Consider the following 24,862-nt stretch of genomic DNA (forward strand, 5'->3'; position numbering starts at 1 on the left):
ACCTTTGAACTACTAACTAATTTTTTTATTCTTTATTAATATCTTCGCCATATGCTTGTGTGCGTGTCTTTGATCACTTGTTCATTTTCCTCTCCTAATCTTCGTACATTTCTTTTTAAACCTGGTTCTTCTTTGAAACCATTCCAGGAACGATGGGTATTTCAACCATAAATCAAGAGATGGATTGGTTAGGAACTGGTGATGCAGTCACTTCGTGTTTCTACATGCATACATATACAGCGGTAGATGTGGTACACACAGTTCCATAACACGATGAACCCAGAGAGTTGAAATATTAGGCTAGGATTAAAATCCCTACTGTTCAAGTCACGGTATATCTCTTATGAAGGAAACTTATCTGAGACACAGATTAACACTTGTGTCTTGTAGTCGGGAGGCGTCCGGTTCGAACCTCTTTGCCAGAACACTATCAACACTGAATTTTCCGTGATTTTGTTCACTTTTTCCAGGCAAGCCCCAACAGTATACTACCTTGAAATAGGTGAAGATAGCTTTAACCAAACCTTGCCTAACAATATCATCTTCATAGACTTATCAATATTCGCGTTGAATAATCACTGCCGTTAATATATCGCCGTTAAATGTAAAATGAGAAGAAATTTCAAAAGCATAGGGCGGTTTTCTTATACCTAAGTATAATGTAGAACGCTAATTAAAAGATGGAGTGTCGGCCTGTCTGTCACCTTGTATCATTTTGGTGGTTTTCTGTTGATATGTTTTAAGTAAGGCCCATATTAACCATCTAGATTGCTCAAGGCCTTAAAAGATGTGAACAAAAGAAATATGTACTGCCGCGAGAACAACCAAGCTATGAAGCCTTATAAGACGTAAAGCTTCCTACATTATATTCTAGACCTCAGTACTAATTGCAGATGAGTTGTTGGCTCCAAGCTTCGACCATATTATCGCCAAATAAATAAGTACCTTTGTCCATTCGATGGGAGAATACACCCCAGAGCCGGTCCGGACGTCTTGGCAAAGAGAAGTGTCCCTGCTGTAAACACGTTCTCTTTACTCTGCCTTGGCGCAGTTCTTTGGCCACGGAAAATTTTCTTTCATATTTGCTTTGTGATATCAGTGCAGTAAAAATAATGACTTCATATCACGCTGTGTACTTTCTGCAACATCTAACTACATGCAGAAAAGATCTTTTGTTTAGCTAGTACTAGTTAAAGTGGTCAATAAATTACCCGCAGTTTATAGAATCTGAAGGTTCATTAGCCTGCAATGTTCACAACAGCCTGTCACAGCAGAGCTAGATGAATCCAGTCCAAACTGTACACTCTGTTACTTTAAGATCTGTTTATTATTGCCCTCCGATATAGACTACTACTTCTAAGTGGTATCTTAACTTCAGGCCTGCCAACCAAACTTTAATATACCTACACGTCTGTCACACCTCCCATACGCCTTTGCAAATATCAGTACTTCTAAACGTTTAGAGATGTATTAAGTGATTAGTTATTTGTTTTTATGTGCTTGGATTTCGATGTCGGAAATTTTTTAAATACGTTTAGTAAGCTACTTCGTATACATTTTGAGTTATAGCCTACTGGAACATACGGAGTCATAAACTGTTTTAGCACGCACAGAAATCTTCTTCTGTTACCACACGTACCATAATTGCCAACGACTGTACGAATGTTATGTCACTATAAAGGAATAAAAAAGTATCACAAGTTGTTACAGGTTGGAGGAAGGTTAGAATCAGACAGTAAGCTCTTGTTTGATATACAATGCTGGACCCGTGGATGAGTTGCTTTGTCAGAGAAAGAGAGAGACTGTGGGCTGTATTTCATATTATTGGAGAGTTATTGCTTCAAAAGGCGTAGGATATTGTCTACCAACTTACGAAATCGTGTAGGATCAAAATGCTTTGATGATTTTACATCTGAGCTCCACACAGTTTAACAGAGGTCTATCTGAATTTAAGGTACCGTAGTCTAATCATTAAAATTATATTATCTTGGTATATTTTTGGTTGGTTGTCGTTAAATTTGGTAGAACAACAATGTGTGCTGATCCTTGGGAATAGTTTCTGTTCACAGTTCTACGAGTATATAAATTATAATTACAGAAGCCATCACGAAATTGCATACTTCAATAACACGGAAAAATCCTACGACGTTACAATTCGAACAGCTGAGATCACTCGAGTGAAGACAGCTCAGAGTAGCAGTGTAGTTAAGTTAGCAACTTTGTACTGGTGTATTTTAACCGCACGGTCCTTCAATAGCTTTGAAGCGTGCAGTTTGGTTACAGCCAGTTGTGTTCTTTGCTTTGGAATATAATTTTTTGTAACATTAAAGTATTTCTAATTAATTACCTTTATTTTAGAAGGCAAATTTATTATTACTGAAAATAAAAAATGTCAATGTTATGGGTTTAAACCGCTTTTATCATCTCATGTTAGACCTAATGCATCTGAGAATTTAAGAATTATTCTGTAGACAGAGTAACAAAATCACACAGCACTTTTAACGTGGGTCGAAGCTGCTAACTTTGGTGTTCTGTGTGTAAGCGCAGAAGCGACTGAATTACAGGGGTTGCTTCCAAAACGAGTGGGGAGTTGCAGGTGGTAAATGGAAAAGGTTGAGGGGTATGTTGCATGCAGAGGAATTTGTATGCTCTTTAAATCAAGCGTGGAAACAAAAGGTTTTAACACAGTTAGGTACCTATCCCCAACCCCTCTATCCATGTCGTGGGAGGGGTGTCTCGCACGTGGTCCTGTAATAATGCAATGTCCGTAGCGCTAGTATTCCTAGACTGTTATATATTACTGTAGCCTTTTGCTGCTCCTCTAAAGTCCTAGTTAATTAATGTAGTTAATGAGAACGTCAAGGGTGGACGAGGTGTGTGAGGGGGTAGCTTTGTAGTTAGGTGTCACAGGCTGTGTAATACATGGTCTCTGTGGATAGTGGATCTCAAGTGGAGAAAGATCTCTACTGTTAAGGGCATTGAAGCTAACTTAAAGGATTTTTTTCATGCTGTAGGATTTTAAGCCATATAATTTAAATTCTCTTCAATGACAAGTTCGGAGATTTGCAGTTTTTCCTAAGTGCTTTTCATACATAATACTCACCATACGTAAACAGTAACAGATGAGGTGACGGTCGGCGGGGAATTGTAAGAAAAATAGCTTTAGAGTGAATTTGAAGTCGAGGAGACCGGAGATTTGTCTCAAGTAATTTCTACAAGGATTAGTAATTATATTGTATTATTTTTTGTAATCTTCATAAAATCAGCTTATTAATTTGCAGAATCGTAAACCTTAATGTAACATTGTATTATAAGCCAAGTTACACAAATTGAAGCATTATTCATATTACCCTTTATTCTACCCTGAAGAAGAGAATTGATAATTCACTAGTGCCAGGATAAATGGGGTGCAGATTTTAAAGTTCAGAAGACGAATGACAGTTTTCGGGAAGTCAACACAAATCACAGTAATTGATTTACGAATATGGGCTAAAATGTGATTATTTAGATATTAATTTAATTTTAAATGGTAAATTGTTTTCTTTTATATTGGCAGTACGGAAATAAAAATTAGCGAAAGCTACCCCCATTCTTAAACTTAGTACTAGACGGAGACGAGCGGAGAACTTCACGTTCGGGCTACCTTATCCCCAGGGAAGGAAGGGTTACGTTAAATACCTCAAATTATGTTTCCATGCACAAGGCACTTTAAGGCTCGTTCAGAACACTGCGGACCGCCTATTGGAGGAAAATTTCCGTCCTCCATGTCTTGTCTGTATACACGTAACAGTTCGGGAAAGGCTGAACTTATTTTATGGGATTTGATATTAGAGCGTCAATCGATGAAGCTAACTGGATGCAGTAACGAGTCCGGTAGATGGGTTTTGTGAATACGGTAATGAACCTTCTGGTTTCGTGAAGAAAGTTGGCCATTATTTGACTAGCCGAGTAACAATCGGCATTTCAATAAATGTCCTGCACTAAAAAGTGAGTGAGTGGGAGTTTCATTGAAATTTGACGCATTCCACGATGACTTGCCTGCGTTCTGCTCGCCTAAGTGTCTGGATGGACAATTTCCGGGCTATCTTGGTTATCTTAGTTTTCTGGTTATTTTTGTAAAACGTCAAAGATTATATTCTGATGAAATCGCCGGAATTGTTATGCTACGTAAACGTTTCATAAATTGTTTTATATGGCCTAGTCGACTTTATTTGATGTTATAAAGGCCATACGTATTACATTCACGTATCTGCAATAAAAATATGTATTTAAACAGTCTTAACATCCAATATTATTTTTATTAGTATTGTGTAATTATGTTAAGTGCTCATGTTTTAATTTTACAGATGGTATATTTATGTATAAAAATGGGCATTAAGACTTAAGTTCAGAGTTCTAAAAAATATAAATTGCAATTTTGAGTTAAAAGAGGAAGTTGTTAGAAACATTTTAAGAACAAGAAATTTATGTGGTAGTTACGTTTCAAAACCAAAACTTCTTATATTATTACTCGTAACAAAATTATTGGAAGTTCAATAACAAATCTGAACGCAATGTCTCTCTCAACCAAGTGTAATAGGTCACCGTAACTAACATTTAAGAGTCGCTATTTCTAAAGGTGTACAGTTCTGTTTATTGTGTCCGGCAAGTAGTCGCCACAATAACACTGCTTAAATTTTTACGCGTAATACCCAGTGGAAAGCCTACATGGGCTACAGCAAAATGCTAAAAATTAAGAGAGAAACTGAAAATATGTAATAATAATTATTAGGACCCTTTCGCTTTGTTTCGTAGCTTGAATTACCCGCACCTGCTCTGTGGGGTAAAACGTTTTACACACTGATTTAGTGCAGACTAGTCAGTAGATCGATTATTACTACTATTTATTTATTTAAAAGCCAGTGGGTATTTAAGTTATTTAAAAGCGATTATCTTTTATTGAGGCCGAGATAGGAATTGAATGAAATATGTGTCATCGGCTTTCACGACTATTGTTAACATCCCAATGATAGGGTAATTTACATATGGATTCTGAAGATCGGAACTTATGAATACAAGCCTAATTCATAAGCATACTTCCCTACTCAAAATGCTCACTCTTTGCCAAAGAGTGCGCGCGCATAAAACAGCAGTGCAGTACTCTACAGCAAATGTGAGGAATTTTAGATGTGTACATTTGGTGCTTGAAAGCAGTCACTTGTCTCGGATGTGCATTTTGATTCTTTGTCATGAAAATATAGGCTATACGATAATTTTAAAGACTCGGGTATTTTAAAATAACGTTAACGTAATAGACAAAAATGAAGTAAATAGCATTGTGACTGCTGTAAATATATTACGTTTGCTTTGCAAAGGTTCTCACGGAAAGCAAAGCCAACAATATACAAAACGATAATTGGTTGAATTAATGTTTTGTTATAATTGTTGTTTCCTATGCAAGCGAGTTATGGGTTCTTATAATAAAAGATGTGACGTTACTCAGAAAATGGGGAAGACAAGTCCGAAGGAACACCTTCGGGATCATAAACGAATTAAATTTGTGAAAGATAAGAAGCAACCAAGACCTAAGATATATGTGTGAGGTCCTGGATGTAGGAAAAACAATAATAATGTCAAGACTAAGAAGTTTAGGCCACGTCCATAGAATGAACAGTCAAAGGGGACGAACAATGATACGGGACGGAAAATTAGGAGGAAGAAAAGAGCAGCATAGACCTAGATAAAGGTGGTTAGACGAGGTACAGGACGATATGGATGTTTTGGGAACTCACGTGATGCAGGGATCTGTCCCTGAGATATAATTTTTAGGACAACCATGTGTCTGAGTAAATAAACTTGCTTCGACAAAAGTGGGATCTATATCATTTTTAACGATATCGTCGAGCAATTTAAACTTTTAAGACTCCCTGGCTCGAACCCACGCTTCAGACGGCGGGACGGATTAATTTTACAGATAAAGGCGACGATATTGAACCTTTTTGATGATATCCAAAGAGTTAGTTAAACTGGGTTTCCGCTCGAGAATTTCCTTGGTACCGCTGTTAATTTCATACATACGCCTGTACAATATATTAACGTTTTTAAATATTTATTTCCATACTTCAGATTAATTCACACGTACAGCGTAGCAGAAAAATAATGTATTACGCGATGACGATATGGTTAATTCACATTACACTATGTCATGTTTGCGCAGTAGGCCTAGCTTCCCATGACTTTCTCCTCTACGCATCAATACCTGTAATGGAGTATTCTTGGCCAATCAGCCATGTAAACAGGGAGAGTTATAATACAGAGTTTCGGAGAGCCGTCATCTCCAACGGAAGCACAGACAGTCTGCGAAACGTTATTGTAACTCCTTACTTCCACGACTGATTCACGGAGAAGACATCATTTACATTAAGTTGCAATGAAAACTTGAAATCTCATTAGTTACATGTCTGACAACGAAGACCATTAGAAAGTATTTCATTTTGGAAAACTCTACGGAAGTGATATCCCTCCCTGGGGGTTTGTTTCACCGCGAAGCAGCCTCGTCACCTGCTTCGCTGTCAAACGAGACTGGTCAACGAGAAAAGGATTATGACGACTCATTGCTTCATAGCCGTGTGCAGACAGTGGGATCATTTCACAGATTCGCACCCAAGAGTAGCATACTGAAGAAAGGCTAGATTATAGTGAGAGATCTTAAGGAGGTAAATTGTGAAGATTGAATATGGGTTGAGCTGTTTCAGGATGATGACTGTGTGACTGTGGCTGAAATATCAGGACGTGGATACAGTCGGAACAACACTCAAAGATCACAAGGAGGTTGACTTAGTTGTGTTCAGTAAAAACGTGGCAACTGTTTATGCCCGGCTAATGATATTGAAGTTCTGCTGATAACGAATGTGAACTTTTACTGTCGTCTTATTTTAAAGCACTGAAATAAACTGAATATACTTAATATACTGGGTATTTTTCGTACCAATTTCCTCCACTCATTTTCGAGCTAAAGGTCTACACAGAATCTAAATCCTATGCGTAAACGCCAAGATACGAAGCCTTAATACGAGCGTCGAGTTAAACATTTCCAACTTCTATATCAACTAGCTTCAAGCTCGGGTCGAGGAATAGATGTAATACGAAAACTTATTTTCGTTATGCATTCCATTTGTAAACGTATAGAACGACACGGGATGAACTGACGTTAGGTCGCCACTAGCACAATTTATTTGATGTGATTCAAGCCTGAGATGGGAAACTTTATGTACGAAGGGAAGATTTTACATGTGATGTCAAAAGAAGTTACAACACGTGTCGGTAATAACGCTTGCTGAAAGATTCTGCTCAGTACGGCTTGCTTTATCTTGGGATAAGCTATATTTTCAAATAGGCTTACCACTTCCAAAATGATGACCAAAATAACAGCCTGTTGATACATGTGTCTGTTCAAAATACACATGAGCTCCCTTTTACCACTGATGATATTTATGTAAAGTTCACTTGCGTCTGTTATTCCCACTGCTTGTTTTTAAGCTTTATAGAACTAATATCCAGTTAGTTTCCATACTAAGAGGCTCTAGAACTAACGGACGTCCTTACCATGTTAATTTCCTATGAGGTATGAAACGAGGTATTAAATTTATGCGTAGAATTTTGGCTTCTAGTGTAATTTCATTGTAATACTGCTCTCCTAAATACTTAAACCTGCCATATAAACTAACTGGTGACAAACTCTTAGAAGCATATAAGCAACTTACATAAAGAGAAGGAATGTTAAGCACGTATATAGGCCTATGTAATATATAGCTGGTGTATTGCATCAATCCCCTTTTATTTCTTCGTACCTACTACCAATATTTCGCTTCCCATTGCAGTCCAAAACTTACTTATTACTGTGCCTGATCACGTAATACATATTCTTCTTCTCGGTGTTTCCTCGTTTGGAGAAAAAAAATCGTTCCTTCCCCCTTTCACCGTTTTCCTCCCTCTATGAGATGTCCTCCTCTAACCCTCTAACTCAGAAATCCCCAACTGCTACGTCGTGGAAATTACTAAGTCTTGTCTGTTCTTCCTTCACACTCTACTTCGTGTACAAGGAACCACAAAGCCACACGCGTCTCGACGTGCAATATCCGGTCCATGTGTACCCCACTATGTCGTCTGCGTTCATCCCCAAACCACCTTCAGTCCCCTTCCGCAGCATACCACCCTTGTCCGTGTCCCACCAATTTCGGCAACTAACATATTAATATAGCAAGTCACGTATGCGTCTACCTCTCAATAAGGCATGGATCGTATTCCTTGAAGGGATTTCTTATGGGCACGAGGCGTGTATGAGGGTGAATTATACAACGGGAGGAAGAGTAGGAAGTGACCGGGAGCCCGCTTCTAGTGACTGGAGTACTGACTGCCTTTTCATTTTCTAGTAAGGATGTGCCGCGATTCTCTCTTTTTCTATTCATTTCCTAGAAAACTCATATATTAGAAACGTAGTCGCAAAAATAATTTCGATAGCATATTTCGTAATGTAGCGAAGACTGGGACAGTATTATTTGGGTACTTACGAGAGTTTGTGTCAAATCAGGCCTCAAAATGTAGGCCTACGATTTACTGTCGATTTTTGAGAAGTGAATTGGAAAATAGACAATACAATTGCTCTTCGCATTGAAAGTTATACGCTACTTGTTGGCAGTGTCTTGCAGTTTGATCCTTCTGTCCCATGTCCAAAACTCGATCCGAAAATAGGCTATCCTGACAGATTTTTAGTGATTTTTCTTAATCCCTGGATTAAAATATCGGAGTTGTACCGTAAAATAGACCACGACTGCTTCCTTCCATATCCTTTCCAATTTGTAGTTTATTAATCTATTATTTGACACTAGATGTGTAATATTAGCAACTGACAGCGTCTTTAGTAAGAGAAAGAAAGAAAAATTAAATTTGGTTTTAAAGTCATTTATGTGCTTGTTTGGAGAAAACATATTTTTATTGGAAGTTTACCCAAACCAGGGTTTCATCTTACTTCAAACCTTCTCAGTCCAATAGGCCTGTTACTATGTAATGTTTCACATTCGTTTTCATTTCTCTGTTCCTTACTGTTCACTCAACATTGAATAGCTAATAATCGCTTAGCTGACCAAATATTTCCCTTCATTTGTGGAATCCGAAAGTCCAGGATCGTGTTCAGAACATCTCAGTAACTGGATCATATGGTAACCTGAATCCGTCGATATCAGCCCAAATTCTCATACGCTGTTTCCTTTATATGTATATTAGTATAATACTTTTATTTACACATGAATCTCCCATGTGGTCTCTTGCTTTGACCAATTCCGTCTAAGATACTAATCTCTAGTGCAAGCACTGTGTAAGGAAATAGTTAAAATATTTGATAGTTTTGTCTATAATATTACGTAATAATGACATAATAGTGATTTTTACTTTGCGTTTAATCGTAAACACTGCACGGCATAATATCCCCGAAGACCATAATTCGTGGTTCAAGAAGTTTGATTTTTGTTTTAAATGTGATTAGATTCGACTTAAAAACAATCTATTTTAAATTTGCCTTCCGTTAAATTAATTACAGGGTGATAGTGTATCCACCAAAATAAACTAAGGACTTGAAAATCCCAATGCCCAATTAGCAGTTCTCTGACGGAATGTTTGGCCTACAGCCTGTTATTGACACAGTGAGAGGTATTCATTTAAATTTATTTAGAACGTAAAGCAGTTATGTCCTTCTCCAGCTATGTCTCCTCATGCCCCCATAAATATTCCAAAAGAATCCTTCGAGTGGACAGAGGGAATAGTCTAAGGCTTCGAAATAATTGTTCTGTTTGTGTTGGCGTTCTTAGAATATTTCGCTTCGTTTCCTTGTTTAGCTGTGTTAAGTAGAAGCTTATGAATATTCATTAGTTTATATTGTGATAGTAAAGTAGTATTTCTAACTTGAGAAAATCTCATTTTGTAGTATGAGATGTTTATTATAGGCTAATAGCTTATAGTAATTCAGTGCGCCTGTTTCTGAGTAAGTGCATTTACGTGTTCCATAGCTCATGGTCTGCGTATGTGTCTGGTATTTGGTCCAGCAATGACGAGTATTCTAGGAAAATAATGGAGGACTGTAAGACCGTCTGCGGTAGCCAGTAGTGAGTGACAAGAAACGTCCAGCTCTTCTGAAAGATTACCGATAACTTATCCTGAGACATAATATACCATTTTTACTCGTGTTAATCTCCATATCACCAGACTTTTTAAATTTATAGCGAACTAAGATTCGCATGTTTCGTAAGTGTTGTGGTTGAGATGGGTCAAGAAATTTATTGGCTGCGTGCTGCACCACGTTTGGTTCCCGGTTGAGCAGAGGTCTTCGCCTTTTATGTTCGCTCTGGTCCCCACCCAGCCTCGTATAATACAGCATGTCCCAAAAAAGTTGTATACCCAAAATTATTATATACATCAGCATTTAGTATACATATTTTTGGGACATTCCGTGTATCGACCAGGGATTATGTCTGTGTTAAATAGTGTGTAAAGCGGCCGGAGCGTGAAGTTAACCTGTCACATCGATTGCCGAGATCAAGACAGTGAAGTTGTTTACTGGCGATCGTCACGTAAAAACATGTGTTGTGTTGATATGAACAAACTTTTTTGCTGACTCCGAATGTCAAATTTAATCTGAATATATTCAGCACCTATTTGCTTTTGTGAACACGGTAATGAATCTTCGGATTCTATAAAAGGCAGCGAGTTTTGTGGCTAGGTAAGCGACTATTAGATTCTCAAAAAAATACTGCTTGAGTCCTGTTCAGTAGTTTCATAGAGAGATTGAACTATTTTGTTCTTTGTGCAAATGACATATAAAACATGGGGTCCACGTGATTTACAATTACATGAAAGACGTCGAATTTAATGAAAATCATCACTTTTGTTCATAACGTATTACTTCGCAGATGGAATGGTTTGTTTTCATGAAGAGCCTAAACGTTCGAGTGGCCACACTGTTATGCACAAGTAATGTGCCTTAGAACGGTCTTAATACTAATCACTAGGCAAATGCCCTGTCGTTGAAGATAAGAGCGGAAAGTTTATGTTAACTGTCTTACCTGTGTTATACCAATTAACACTTCCAAACACGAAAACTAAAACCCTTCTGTCTTACTTTCGTGATTCAGGTTTACCCCATTCAACGGAACACGGCAGAACCTATCAGATAAAATGCGTCGTTAGCCAGGTCCAGCCTTACCAGGCGTTGTTAGTCAATCTAGGTGAGGCTTACACTTACGGCGATCTCTGGACTAGACAGAAGTATTTATTTTTCCTTCTTCAAAGCGTTAGCCTTGCTTCCGCGGTTAACATTAACCAGGTTACAGGTTAATTTGCTAACTATGTGATCACAGACCAACACATTATAATTTATATTTATGGAATTACACTTCGGTCTAAGATTGCTAGTTGAACAGCTGAAGTTGAAGTTGGCGAAGGGAGGTTTAAAATATTGCATTTTTTGCGCTGGAAAACTTTTCAAAACCCGAATGCTGCAGGAAAATGGTTGACACCTGTTTCGTACTTGGGAAGTCTCATCAAGCAGCCGGATCTCGTAACGGAAGCTTGTTGTTGTTGTTGTTGTTGTTGCTGTTGTTGTTGTTCTTCTTATTATTATTATTCTCAGTTCCTCTTGGCAAACTCTGCGCACTGATATGATCTTGACAAAGGTCACGATCGGCTTGTTCTACACCCTTTTCAGTCATCCCACCATTCGCCACCATAACAGACCCAGCTGAGAAATCGTCGTTAAATAAACCCAAGAATCAGTCGTTCAGAACGTTTACATCGGAATGTAGTTGTGCTGGCAACTCTGGACACGAAGGTTTCTTTTCTCATTCTGTACTTTCAGTAGTCAGTAGTTACATCATGAGGCTGTTGAAAATGCAAGGTGGAACCATGTTGCATTGCTATGCCATGGTTTGCTTGTCTTCAAAAGTCTCACTAATGAGACGGACAGACAAGCCAACAACATGTTTGCTGTCTCTCTTGAGAGGAGGCTAACTTTTCTTTTTAAAAGCCGTTTCGTCTTATTGGCGAATGCTTCTTCCTTTTTGAACTACAGTCACAGACTGAAGATAAGTGGTGGGTTAATTTTTATATTTCATTGTACTGGTTTTCTGCATTACAATGTGCATATTTCTAATAATCACAGCGCACGGGAATAATAGCGAGTGCACCTTCATTTATTTATTACGTTAGACAAATAGTTATTTGTAATATTTCATTTCCTGTGTATTACTAAAACCACAATGTTTCGAAAGCTGATTCCACTTCTGTCTTCAGATTAAATTAGGACAAAAGCGCAATCTCAGAGAGCCTGTGTAGCATTTTATAACATGCTGAATTATTACGGTGAAGAGCGTCTGGCCCACCAAATGCTGACAGACCTCCCCTTATCGACTGTCCGCGACTGCATATTCAACATATTTACAACTACCTTCCCTCTTCCACCACAATCTATGGATATCCTACATAATTTTCACAAATGTTCATAAATTACGGCACTGTATATTGGCTTTCGGTTAGGGGCTGACTATACAGCCTTTGACTCTGGACTGGAAGACCGGAGTATAATCTCCGGAAGAGGCAAAGAATTTGTCCTTCAGCCTCCGCGTCAAGACCGGCTCTGGGGTCTTCTCAGCTTTCTGTCTAATGGGTACTGGGATGTTTTCTCCGGTTTAAAGCCCCGCTAGGACGTGACGCTGACCACTTGCCTCCATCTAGGGCTGAGGTCAAGAACGAGTTGGAGTTAAATTATCTCCCCCCTCCAAGCACCTCAACGGCGTGTGAATGTGCAGCTTTACTTCATTGGTATTTCGGTCTTTTAAGCTATCTGTATTCATTCATTCATATTGGAAGAATTCCTTGCAATTAACTAATGAACAGATTTTATATGAAGAGGAATTGATAATTTGAGGGATATGAAACCATAACAGGCCATAATAATGAGGCCCGGGGGGGGGGGGGGGGGGTTAAATTGACAACGTTGATAACATGAATAGAGCATCTGGAAATGTAATAAAAAAAGATTTCCCCTCAAGTCCACAGGGCGTTTCAACTCAAAAGGCCAGCTTTGACCATCTTCATCGCCGTCAGAAACTCGAATCTCAAATAATCTTCTCTTCTGCAGTTTTGACTAGGCTGTAATCGCATATGAGACCAGGCAGATCTAGTCATTTGTACCAGAACATACCGAAGAGGATGGTGGTCGCCGTACATAATTCAACATTTATGGCTTAAAATGACACTAGCTGTACAGTGCCATTGCTACTTCTAATGGAAAGACAAAACTACAGCAAAGTGACACATAGCGCAAGCCAAGAAATCGCGTGTAGGCATTTTGACCTTTGTTTTACTTATTCCTTCACAATTTAATTGATGTCAGTTCCTTCGTTATCCAAACGGCAGAGGCAGAAGTATGTCAATGTATGCTGTCGGCATTTTTTGAACTTACGATGTTCTTGAAACCAAAGCAAGCAATACATTTTAAGTTTCTGATATAAGAAGAGAGCTGGAAAGTATAAAATAAAAACACTCGTTTCATAGCTCGACAAGTATTTGACTTGACTTGTTCCTTAGAGCGATGTCAGGTTTTCGAGTGGTGCTGCTGTTTAAATTTCTAATTTTCTTAAATTTTCTTTTTTTATGTTTTGTTTTTTGATGCACATTCACTTGTCTTTTTATCGTCTTCTGGATCTATCTTTGAATTGTTTAAAATAAGTAGTCATCGAAAGTAGAAGACATAAAAATATTTCGTGAAATTAACTGTTAGAGAAAGTAAATTTGATCCATGAATCATCATATTCTCCGTCCAAGATCTTCCTTTTGGTTTATTTTGAGACCAAACTTTGTAAGAATCTGAGACTGTAGTCAGATGCAATTGTTGTTTCCTTTGCGTGAAGATGAAATATGATTTGCGTACCTGAGATATGTAGTCTGGAGCTCAAGCAAAAGTGTGGCAGTGCTAATGTTCACTAAGGGTGCGGCTGAAACTGTTAATTTGTGCGTGGTCCGTGCACTGTAACTAATTGGCTCGCTTGAAATCTTACGTGTGAGATAGATCGTTTGTCTCTTCCAAGTGGTAGACGCAGTAAAAAAATTACATCTGACAGATTAGAAGATTGCATTAAACGCTAATGCTTCGCGTAGACTGTTCATTTTAGAATTGACCTGTGCGCTTCTTAATTATACCAAAACGCTCTATTATTTACGAAATTCGCAAATAGAAGACATTCTTTATAAAATAAATAACTTATTTTATTTATACGCAGTTTTGGGATTATTATTATATTATTTAGTGTTCTGTCTGACGACAGGTCCATATGAACAGGATCCTTCCATCCTTTTCTCGGACTGGGACCTGTTCATATACGTTCTTGGCAGATGATCCAGAAGTGGTTTGCCATTGCCTTCTTCTGTGTGTGAATGGAGTAATTGTTGGGATGCCACGGAGGAAAACTCCGTGTTGCCTAGACCACGGCCTTGCCCAACACAAGTTATAAATTCGGGCACCGCCGGGAATCGAACCCGAGACCCCGGGATTTACAAGGCCAGCGTTCTGACCACTAGACCACAGTGGCTGTACAAAACAAATTATTGTTGGAAATCCCATTTAATAAACACGTATAACAAATGAACAACCATGAAACATGGTTTATTCCCGTCTTTAGCTCCATGTGCGCTGCCTTAATAACTTAGACCTGTGTCTATATCCCTGCAGTATGACAAATTACATTCATAGGCAATTTTTTGATTTCGATGATATTTAAATATTAATAAAGTAAAAAAAAAATAATTCAGATGATTGTTAAAACTGTGACATGATAGCTGCAGCTTTTGTTGCGACCGAGTGGTTAGTATTCCTGGTAATTACTCGAGAGGCCTCAGCTTCAAATTTAGACCCACGTATCTTTATCCTGGCTTACCCTTTTCGTGATTTTTCTTGGTCCCTTAAGAAAATACCGGGTTAGTTCCTAAAATTAGGCAACAAACGTTTCAGTCGACATTCTTTCCAGTTCATTCATCATTAACCATTAAACCAGTCTACGCTATGCAGTCTGAGCTACTAACAAATAAATTAATAACAAACAGGTGCTAGTTTATGACGTGGTGAGAATATGCATGTGCATAATAGCCTGATGGAAACGTGAATTTAATTTACAATGACGCAGCAAACGAGGGGGAAGGGAGAAATGCAAATCCAATGAGCTACATTGTATCGTTACTGTTCACAAAATTGAATAATAAAATTTCTCCATATTCATTGATTTTCAACTAAGCATGCATGTTGATTGCATTGTAATGTCTTAATATTTTTTTCGCTCTGTTATTGTCTGTAATAACGTTTAATAAAATTAATATGCCTACTTAGTATTTTCTAAAATGTGTTTGTTTTCTAAATTATTTTACACAATCATTAACTCCTGAAGAATATAACCAACCTAACGGACAATTCGTCTTGAAAATCTCAAATAATTTCTCTGCGATTAAAGGAACCTGAAGCCTGATTTTTGTGTCAATACAGTTTGCTCCTGGATCCTACAGATCTACTCTGGCATGAGTTCGATTCAAAACCTCACTCCTATTTTAAGATCCATCTTAATACTATCATCCTGTTTACAGTTAAGTGGACTCTACTGTCGACATTTTCTAAGCCGGGTATACTCCTGCGCTTATGGTGCAACGTAACTGCTTAAAGAAGCAAGGAATTTTAAGGTTCAGATGTGTACAAGAAGACGCGCTTTGTGGCGAACGCCCACATTTGAAGTTATAGAAACATCGTCCACACATGCGAATTCGCTGTTACGATACGGAGGAATGCGCTTGTATGGACCCGGCGTTATGCTTTCTAAGTTATGCCAAAAAATATCATTTAGCATCTGCTTTCGAAAGAATTGATAAGATAATTCATAACAATATAGTAGTCTCTTAATCTATGAGAAAAACCAAGAAGGAAATAAGTTAAACGAATTTAAATTCAAAATACCTGGACCTCTCAATGGTTAAATAACCCCAAAGTGGGCAAGACTGTTCAAAATTAAACGTAGCTTACTTTTATTAATTTCATAGATCTATAACCTATAAGCTTAGTGAAGGAAAGAAAGTCTCATATCGAAAATGTGGATCTTTATTTGAGAATGTCGAATCCTCACCATCACACTACCACTAAGATCTCCGCCATTATTATCAAATCACTGCCTTCCTTGTCACATGTTACACTTCAACGTATGTCCAGGTTCATTACTGACTATTCTATTTTGGTACGGATTATATATAATTCTTCCCTTTGCAGTAGACATACATAGACAATCTGTTTACATTATTTTATGTCGTTAAAATATGTATTCTGGATGGTTAACAAAATCTCGCTGGAAATAATTTTAATTTTTTGTATTATATATAATAATTTTATGAACTTCTGGAATAAAAATATGATTATGTGCGATTTTTATTCACGGAAACAATAATACTCATCAATAAAGTTATTACTAGTTCAGGAAAGAGAATATAGGATCATGCATAAACAGTCAGTTTTTTTCAATATACGAGGGTCGCTCATTAAGTAATGCCCCACATTTTTTTCCTCAGAACATATTTATTCAAGATGGCTCAAATTTAGTGACAATATAAATCAATGTTTCCTTTACACATACTATTTTTCCACATAGTCCCCATCAACTTGTACGGTTTTACGCCAGCGTGGAACAAGTGCATGCATGCCTTGCCGGTACCAGCTCTTGTCCTGTGCACGTAGCCATGTCCTCACTGCTTGAATCACGCTCTCGTCATCTTCAAATCTTGTTCCGCGGATAGCATCTTTAAGTGGCCCAAAGAGATGGAAGTCGGAGGGTGCCAGATCTGGACTGTAGGGTGGATGGGGTAGCACCGTCCAACCCAATTTGGTGATTTCTTCCCGGGTTCTCAGACTTGTGTGAGGGCGTGCATTGTCGTGCAGGAGCAAAATTTCTGCTGGATGCTTGTGAGGCCGAACTCGTCGAAAACGCTTCTTGAGGGTTTTCAGGGTCCTGATGTACGCGTCTGAATTGATGGTCGCACCTCTTGGTATCACATCCACAAGAATGACCCCATCACTGTCCCAAAAGACAGTCATCATGACTTTTCCGGCGGAGGGAGTTGTCTTGAATTTCTTCTTTCTCGGTGATTGAGGATGATGCCACTCCATTGACTGCCTTTTTGTCTCTGGCTCAAAGAGGTGTATCCAGGTTTCGTCACCTGTAATGATCCGGGACAGAAAGACCTCTCCCTCAGCATCAAAACGCTCCAACAATTCAGAAGAAATCGTTTTCCTTTGAATCCTGTGGTCTGCTGTGAGACTTCGTGGAACCCATCTTGCGCACACCTTCGAATATGCGAGAGCCTGGATAATTGCAATCACACTTCCATTGCTGACTGAAAGCTGTTGGGCCAATTGTCGAGTTGTGATGCGCCGATCCTCACGAATAATGGCATCCGCGCGGTTCAACATGTCTGGAGTGGTGGCTGTGGCAGGACGCCCAGAGCGCGGCAGATCACGGAGCTCGGTTTCTTCACTTCCTGAAGCTTTAACTCTCTTAGCCCAGCGACCAACGGTGCTCCTATCGACTGCACAGCTTCCATACACAGCACACAAACGTTTATGAATGTTCACCACCGTTTCTTTTTCAGCAACAAGGAATTCAATTACAGCTCGTTGCTTGTAACGAGAGTCGTTCACAGACGCCATTTTAACAGTTCACTACAGCTCCGCTATCGGTTGGAATCATTTGAAACTCCGTACACGAACGCGGGAAACATCAAATCTCAAGCATGTAAAAGTACACTTTTCTATCTTCATTATTGGCTGAGAAAAAAAATGTGGGGCATTACTTAATGAGCGACCCTCGTATATTAATAAATTTACAGTTTCTGGTTGCACTGTTACGTGTTACAGAACCAACATGATATTGGGTAGAAGTTTATACTTCTTCAACCATCGCTCTGTGAAGTCGCGTTTTATATGCAAGGTCGTAAAGTACAAAGTTTATGAAGTGGTTATAGGGCGTCAATTATCAGAGAGTTGCTCTCTGCCGGCCGGGTAGCTTATTACAGTGAGCTCGACTGATCTTAACCCTTTGAAGCACAGTACTAGATGTACACGAGAAATCAAGCTCTGGCTGATCCGTGTTCTAGTCATACCTAGAGCAATTGGAAATGGATACCGAAATTTGTGGATTGTGATATGCGTAAGAGAATGTGTATTAGGCGTCCGTGGTCCACTATCTTTTTGTTAAGGTGCAAAACGTAGCCAAAATTCTCTTTCTCTCTTGCTCTCTGTCTGTAATCGAATGCCGAGACGAAAGGATCCATGTTTGAAGCTCGGGGATTTTGTACATAAATGGCAGCCAGATCTTGTAAACAGTCCTTGCACGGAAACTTTATATCAGAATTCAAATGAACAACAGATCACAAAAATATAAACTGTTTCCCTCACATTTTCAGCATCAACAATGCAGCATAAATAATACAGTGATAATGCAAGTGGAAATAGTGACGGTTATTTTCTGTTTGTTAATAAAAGGTCACTGAACTGCGAATGCTTTAGAGAAAAACTACGCCTCGGAAGTTATTTAAATTAATTCATCGAATTAATTAAACGAATTAGGTAGGTAGACCTAATTGCGTCTTCGCTTGATATGCACAATTCATAAATAATTGTTTTATGGTAGATGTGGAAAACTCCCCCACACTTATAAAGAGATCACGAATGATAGGAATTATGACGCCAGCGTCTACTTCAGAGGGCTGAGGTACGTCGCGACGTCACCAAAAGTTGCTGTCAATAAGCTGCTTACAGCAAAAAGTTGAGCTTTTATAAAATTGTATGTAAATTATTTATGTTACTCGATATATAACTTATGTAACTTTTGGTACGACATTGTCGTACTATAGGCTAGAGACAACTTTTCACACCTTTATAGTCACATGTCCTGGTCTTTGCCGTTTCTGTAAAGTAAACGAAACAAAAGAAATTTCAATCTAGAATTTATTGTGTTTGAAAGTATTGCATTAAAAGTAGAAACCAAATTGATCTTCAAATCATATAGAATTGGATGGACAGAACATTTATCGTGATTGACAGAGTAGAACTGAACACAGAGTTTTAGTCGAAAAACGTGACGGGAACAGGCTATATTGAAGATGTGGGCGCAGATGGGATACTTATATTACAAACGTAACTTTTCGATATTTTGTTCGATGGTGTGGGCATGATTAATTTTGGATCGATAGGACAATTAGACGGTCTCTTGTGAATGCCACTTCCATTTGACTCTACATAAGCTAACAGTTATTACATTACTTAACATAATATTAAGAAACCATATACATTAGGCCTTGTTAAAACGGATTATCCATCAGTCACTCATGAATTTCAGGATATCTGTTCTTATTGCAAGCTGCAGTTAAACAAGAGTTACTTGTGTCAGAAACACTTTCGAAATAAAATCGACTTTTCGGATGTATCTCTGACCCTTTCACCCTGCCAAACCCAACTGCAGTCCCCCAACATTTACAACCCTGTATGACCCGCTGGTGTATGTACCTGCATGCAACACGTTTTGCCACATCGTACGCAGCAGCCACACCGCACACAATGCAATATGTCTTCCTACCTACCCCCTCAAACCATCACGACCCCTCCGCGCACTCATGGTCATGTTCGTCCATGCTTGTGCAATCTTCGTGCGCAACAAGCCAGTGACGTATTGACAGGACTACCACAACTACCCAACTGCGTGGTAAGGGTACAAAAGAAATCAGGGTAATTACGAAATTTTTATATTCTGAACTTTGATGTCGGACACTGGGAACGTTTCGTGAAGACCATCCTCGCAGGGGCATGTTGGTAACTGTATCGGTCTGTCCGTTAGTTTCTCTTAAGTTTGTCCACTCCTTATAAAATGCCACTGTAAAAAATGCGAATTGTAAAGTGAAATATATCCAAGATTGCATTATCATTGACGAATATCTTGATTCAACTATGGATGAATATTTTCAGCTTCGAATATATTAGAGTCTATTTTTTCTCGTACACTAAAAATGAAAGGTGGTGCCTTAGACGATGTCTTAATCAGACTACCGGAAGCTTTTGTACACAATCTTCGTTTTCTTGCTGATTGAATATCAAGTTCTGGACAGAATATAAATTACAGCATTACATACTTCCGGAATGGAGAAAAAAGGACGCACTTTGGGTCAAATATGCTAGTAACGTCTTAATTTCCACATGGCAAAGTTATTTTGGAAACGGCTGTACGTGGGTGTGTGCTTACTTTTTCAAAGTACCCAGAATGTGTTTTCTCTGACAGAGGGAAAGAACCTGTCGCCGAGTTACAAGCTGATCTTGACTGATGCTCTAACCTCGGAAATACACAGGCCTACTCTTCGGAGTACACTCACGCTATGGCCCAGGGAATTCGTGCACAGCAAAAGTCAAATGTATTCTTACATCACATCACGAGAGACGACTTTAGCAGGACAATCAAGGAAATAAACGCAACAATGGTATAAGAAACTGTGGTATCGAAGGTGTTTCAACAATATGACCCAAGGTAATTATTTCAGCGATTTGATACATTATTGTTGCATCATTGTAATTCAAGGTCATTGCAAAAGTGTGATCCAAGAACACTTGTAACAATGTGATGTGAGACGCGAAAGTTAGACAGCATGGACAAGCATGTCAGCTTAAGCTAAACCATAATGATCTCCAAAAAGCTTGTACGCTCGCATAAATATTCATCAAAGGGACGTCTCAAAATAAAGCGGAAGATACTTTATCACATGAGCAATGTCAGCGAGAATGTAAAATGGTTGCAAGTTTTTCTTCAGATCGCGGAAAGTCGTTACATAATTATTACAGTTCAAACGAGTTCGTCTCTTAAACAATTACGGAACAACATACGCCTACAAACATTAAAAGAAGTTGGATCGGAAACATCATGTAACACACCTTCGCAAGGAATGATTTATGTCTAGGGATGACGTGCGTATTAGCCTATTGCCGATAGAGGTGAGTTCAGTGAGTTATGTTTGTGTAGTGAGGATTTCTCGACAGATGTTGTTGGCAGTTAATGTGTCACGTGTTTAATATGATGGCTGTGTGATTCACAGAGGATTCAGCTGTGAAATTATACGAATTCGTATATGACTGTCAGTAACTCACAACCTATACCCACGAGACAATGTTGAAAGATCGGACTCCAGAAGGGAAACACTAAGAAGATCCGATATACTTAGTTTCGTTAATTAACAACGCTGTTTAAAATTAATAGTTGGTGTAATTTAGAATGAGATTTGAAGATGATCATGAATGGTGAGTGAGTGAGAGGTTTTGGGAGGAGTTGGTTGTTTCCTGCTTCTACGACTGTCTGGAGTGAGTGACAGGCTGACTGGCTTAGTAAACCGTCAGTCAGAATAGTCGGTAACCCGATGAAGATTCGAAATGAACACTCCTGAATACAAGTTCAGATAATTCTCATCAGTAAGACAATTGAGGCTCATACATTTTGCATGAGCTCATTTTGGCTTTGTGACACGTAAACATTATATACCTTATAATTAAAATGTGGGTACTACGAAAAGGTGTAACATAGCTTAGTAGGGAAATCGTGTAGACTAATGTTGTAGCCTACAGAATGTTTTCATTGTTAGCATTTCATTACCTCGTGCTCACTGGTTAGGAATTCAATTGTTCTCTATGCAAGAGAGGATGTAACGAATTTATAATAATCTAGATTATTCGTGTACTGTACCAAAGCCTGATCTTGTATAAGAGACGAACCCTATCTGAAAGGTGTTGTTTCTGATGACAGAACAAAGAAACACCTTCTCATCAACCCGTTAATACTTTAAGCCAAAATTATACAGAATAGGACATTATTTCTTCCTCATTACGTCAGAAATATATTCTTTAATTCTGTACTACAAAAACCTACATTTCAAGATGTATGTATATATCTTTTATTATTAATATATATCTAGTGTATGAGTGCATTATAACTGAAGAAAAGGAAATGCATATGTCCTATATCTAATAAGCCTGTATTATTTGTAGGATTATATAGGCCTAGTGTCCAGATACATATTTATTGCCATTTCCTAAAAATGAAGCACTTCGCCGATTGCTAGTCTGAAAAGCGTGTGAATTATCTTCATTATGGGTGCGATAATAAATGCTATAATTTATTTCTTAATTAATGATTTTATTTAGTTTCCACTACATGTGACTCATCCTCTTGCATGATATAATGAGACACGATCTATGATTCTCTGCTTGACCTGATCGGTGATGCATTATTCACGATTACACACCACCTAGCTATAATCATTTTACAACGCTCTAGGAAGAGTTACTCTAGTTGTTCCTAGAGTGCAATTTTTATTTCAGTGTACACACGAGCTTAGAGAACGCTAACTAAAGTGAGCAGGCTCTAGATAGATTTTGCCCTGTAGAGGATACTAAGCATTACGTTGGAACCTAGTCAGAAATGTAATTAATACTCACATGATGACGTCGTACCACTTAGGCCAGCTGTGGTCGTAGTTGTCCAAATATACAGGCCTATGAACTTTCTTCTGGTGAAATATGCCCTCTACTTCTCTATCCTCTTTTGTAAGCAGCTCTTTTATTCTCATTCAGATGGCCGGAGCGACATAGACGGATATGTTGGAAGTAGCGTAACGGAGCCGGCAGGCCTACACGAGGCATTTTAGGGCATAATTGATGGCAGATTGGATTAGGTTCACAGAGACAGATGTAGGATTAGCAGGTAATGTGTTGCTACACGCTGCATTGTTTTCTGCCATGAGCACGCTTTTGAAATTCAGGGGTATGCAAAACTCTGAGCATCTGAGGCAAATGACTGAATTTTCTTTTTTATGTAGGGCAGAGTGCTGAAGCTGATAACCCAAAAAGTAGTGTATCTAACAGAGTTGGTTTTCAGTTCTCCTTTCATCCTATGCAATATGCGTTTCCTTTTCATAGTTTTTGAAATTAGCTGTACCGTTGTGATTGCTGCCTCCTTCGTCAGGGCGCCTGATGATGGAGACAGCAAGAACCACTGAAACAATTGGTGAACGTTTACAAGATTATACGTCGCTACAACCCAGAAGACAGCCATCTTCGTACTTATCGCCGTGAGAAACTCAAATCTAAACTGTACGAAATAAAAAAAATAATATACTTGGCTTATTTCTTTTTTTAGTGGCAGGTCCAATTTTTATTTCTGTGCAGTTTGTGCGTCTGAGCTTTTGGCAAAGGCAGTTTAAACAAATAACATACGGAAAACCGAAGATAGGTTTTACAGAAAATAAATGGTTCCCAAACTGACAGAAGAAAGTATATGGTAGTCGACGCGTAGAAAGTATTGGTACCTAGAATTAAATTAATGTGGCGAGTAAATTTGCTTGTATTTTATTAAAATTACAAAATCTGGAAAAACTCGTATTTATGCCTACGTGCATCAATGGGAAGATTGTTGTTAATGAACCGAAATGAAAAAAACAACACGAAGGAACTATTTTAGTTACTGAAGATGAACTGAAACCTGTCAGTTTTATAGAAAATGGAAATATTTACTAATCTTGGTTTACAACATTTTTGTCATATCAAACGAACAGCACTGTCACTAGACCTATAGTTATGCTTCTTTCAAGACTTGATATTTTTTAATAATATACCCGTAACTTCATTGAACTATAAAATATAATATGTAAAAGCCAGAGAAAAATAAACTGATTCTTGAGAAATTGAACTGATGGTGATACGTATTTTTTAGTTGAATTTATATTAATTTAGGTCAATCTTAATTATGTTTTAAACAGTTCCACGTACATATGTAAGAATCTATTCGACAGTAAATAAACTTCACCTTCCTTCATTCATTCATTCTTTCTATTTCTTACATGCACGTTGTAGTGAAGAGATAGCAATTTCCTTATGTTAAGACGCTTATGTTAATGTTTCTTGATCATAATGTTGCCCTTGGAGGTACTTGGCTATTGTGGAAAATTTTCTTTCCGTGCTGAGGTTTTGAAGTTGTAAAGCTATTTATTTTGGACGATTCGATTGTAAAACCCCTAAGGTTTTTGCTGGGGTGTTTAGATCAGGGCGCGCTATTTATATTTACGTAGTTAACATCTAGCAGTTGTCTAGCAATGCTGAGACATCGTTTTGGGGCTGCGTGCGCGACTGTGCTGAGTATGATGTGTGGATAAAGATGTATGAGGTTTGTCTTGAGTTGACATGTCAACCATTATATCTGGATTTGTCGTCTCTCGTCTGCAACTATTTCTTTTCTTCTTAATTTTCTTGCTTCTCAGCTTTATTTCGTACTTTGCTATTATTTTCAGGAGTTTATCTTTTATACCAGGTCGCGTGGTCTTTAAATCGAGTTAAATGAGAGAATCTATAGCTTTCGGCACCGAATTCCGAATATGGACGTTTTTAAGGTTGGAGGTAACTTACACCATATTTATCTTAAATATCTTGCAACTTTGGTGGGCTAAGCACACACTTAATTGCGTATCCTTCGATAGTCACTATTGCTCTGTACATACGAGAAAGGACATCAGGTCCTGTAAGGTGCTTTCGAAAGTGTGGCCTGTTTTTAACGCAAGGTTCTCTAAACGCCATTAACGAAACTTTGATGAGACTGGACCATTTCAGTTCTAACGACACGTCGTATAATGTTTAGTAAATACGAAAGGAATTATTCTTGGTGAGAGAACCAAGAGAAGAAGATCTATTTTGTCTGTTTACAAAAATGCATATGTACAATTTATAAGT

General features: G+C 38.3%; 1 protein-coding gene and 1 long non-coding RNA gene across 4 annotated transcripts in view; both read left to right on the forward strand.

Annotated features, from left to right (window-relative positions):
* LOC110838347 (uncharacterized) overlaps positions 1-21,929 on the forward strand; it is a 36,593-nt gene extending 14,664 nt beyond the window's left edge. The window contains exon 3 of the long non-coding RNA XR_002546075.2: positions 20,382-21,929. This is a non-coding gene — a long non-coding RNA (uncharacterized LOC110838347). The remainder of the gene's footprint in view (positions 1-20,381) is intronic.
* The window catches only part of LOC110838342 (homeotic protein ultrabithorax), an 879,469-nt gene that overhangs the window by 179,537 nt on the left and 675,070 nt on the right, over positions 1-24,862 (forward strand). The gene's annotated exons all lie outside the window — the stretch shown is intronic.

The sequence above is a fragment of the Zootermopsis nevadensis genome, unplaced genomic scaffold (genome assembly GCF_977971745.1).
Source record: "Zootermopsis nevadensis isolate Lab colony 2312 unplaced genomic scaffold, Znev_1.0 Znev_ptg000001l, whole genome shotgun sequence".
Taxonomy (NCBI): domain Eukaryota; kingdom Metazoa; phylum Arthropoda; class Insecta; order Blattodea; family Termopsidae; genus Zootermopsis; species Zootermopsis nevadensis.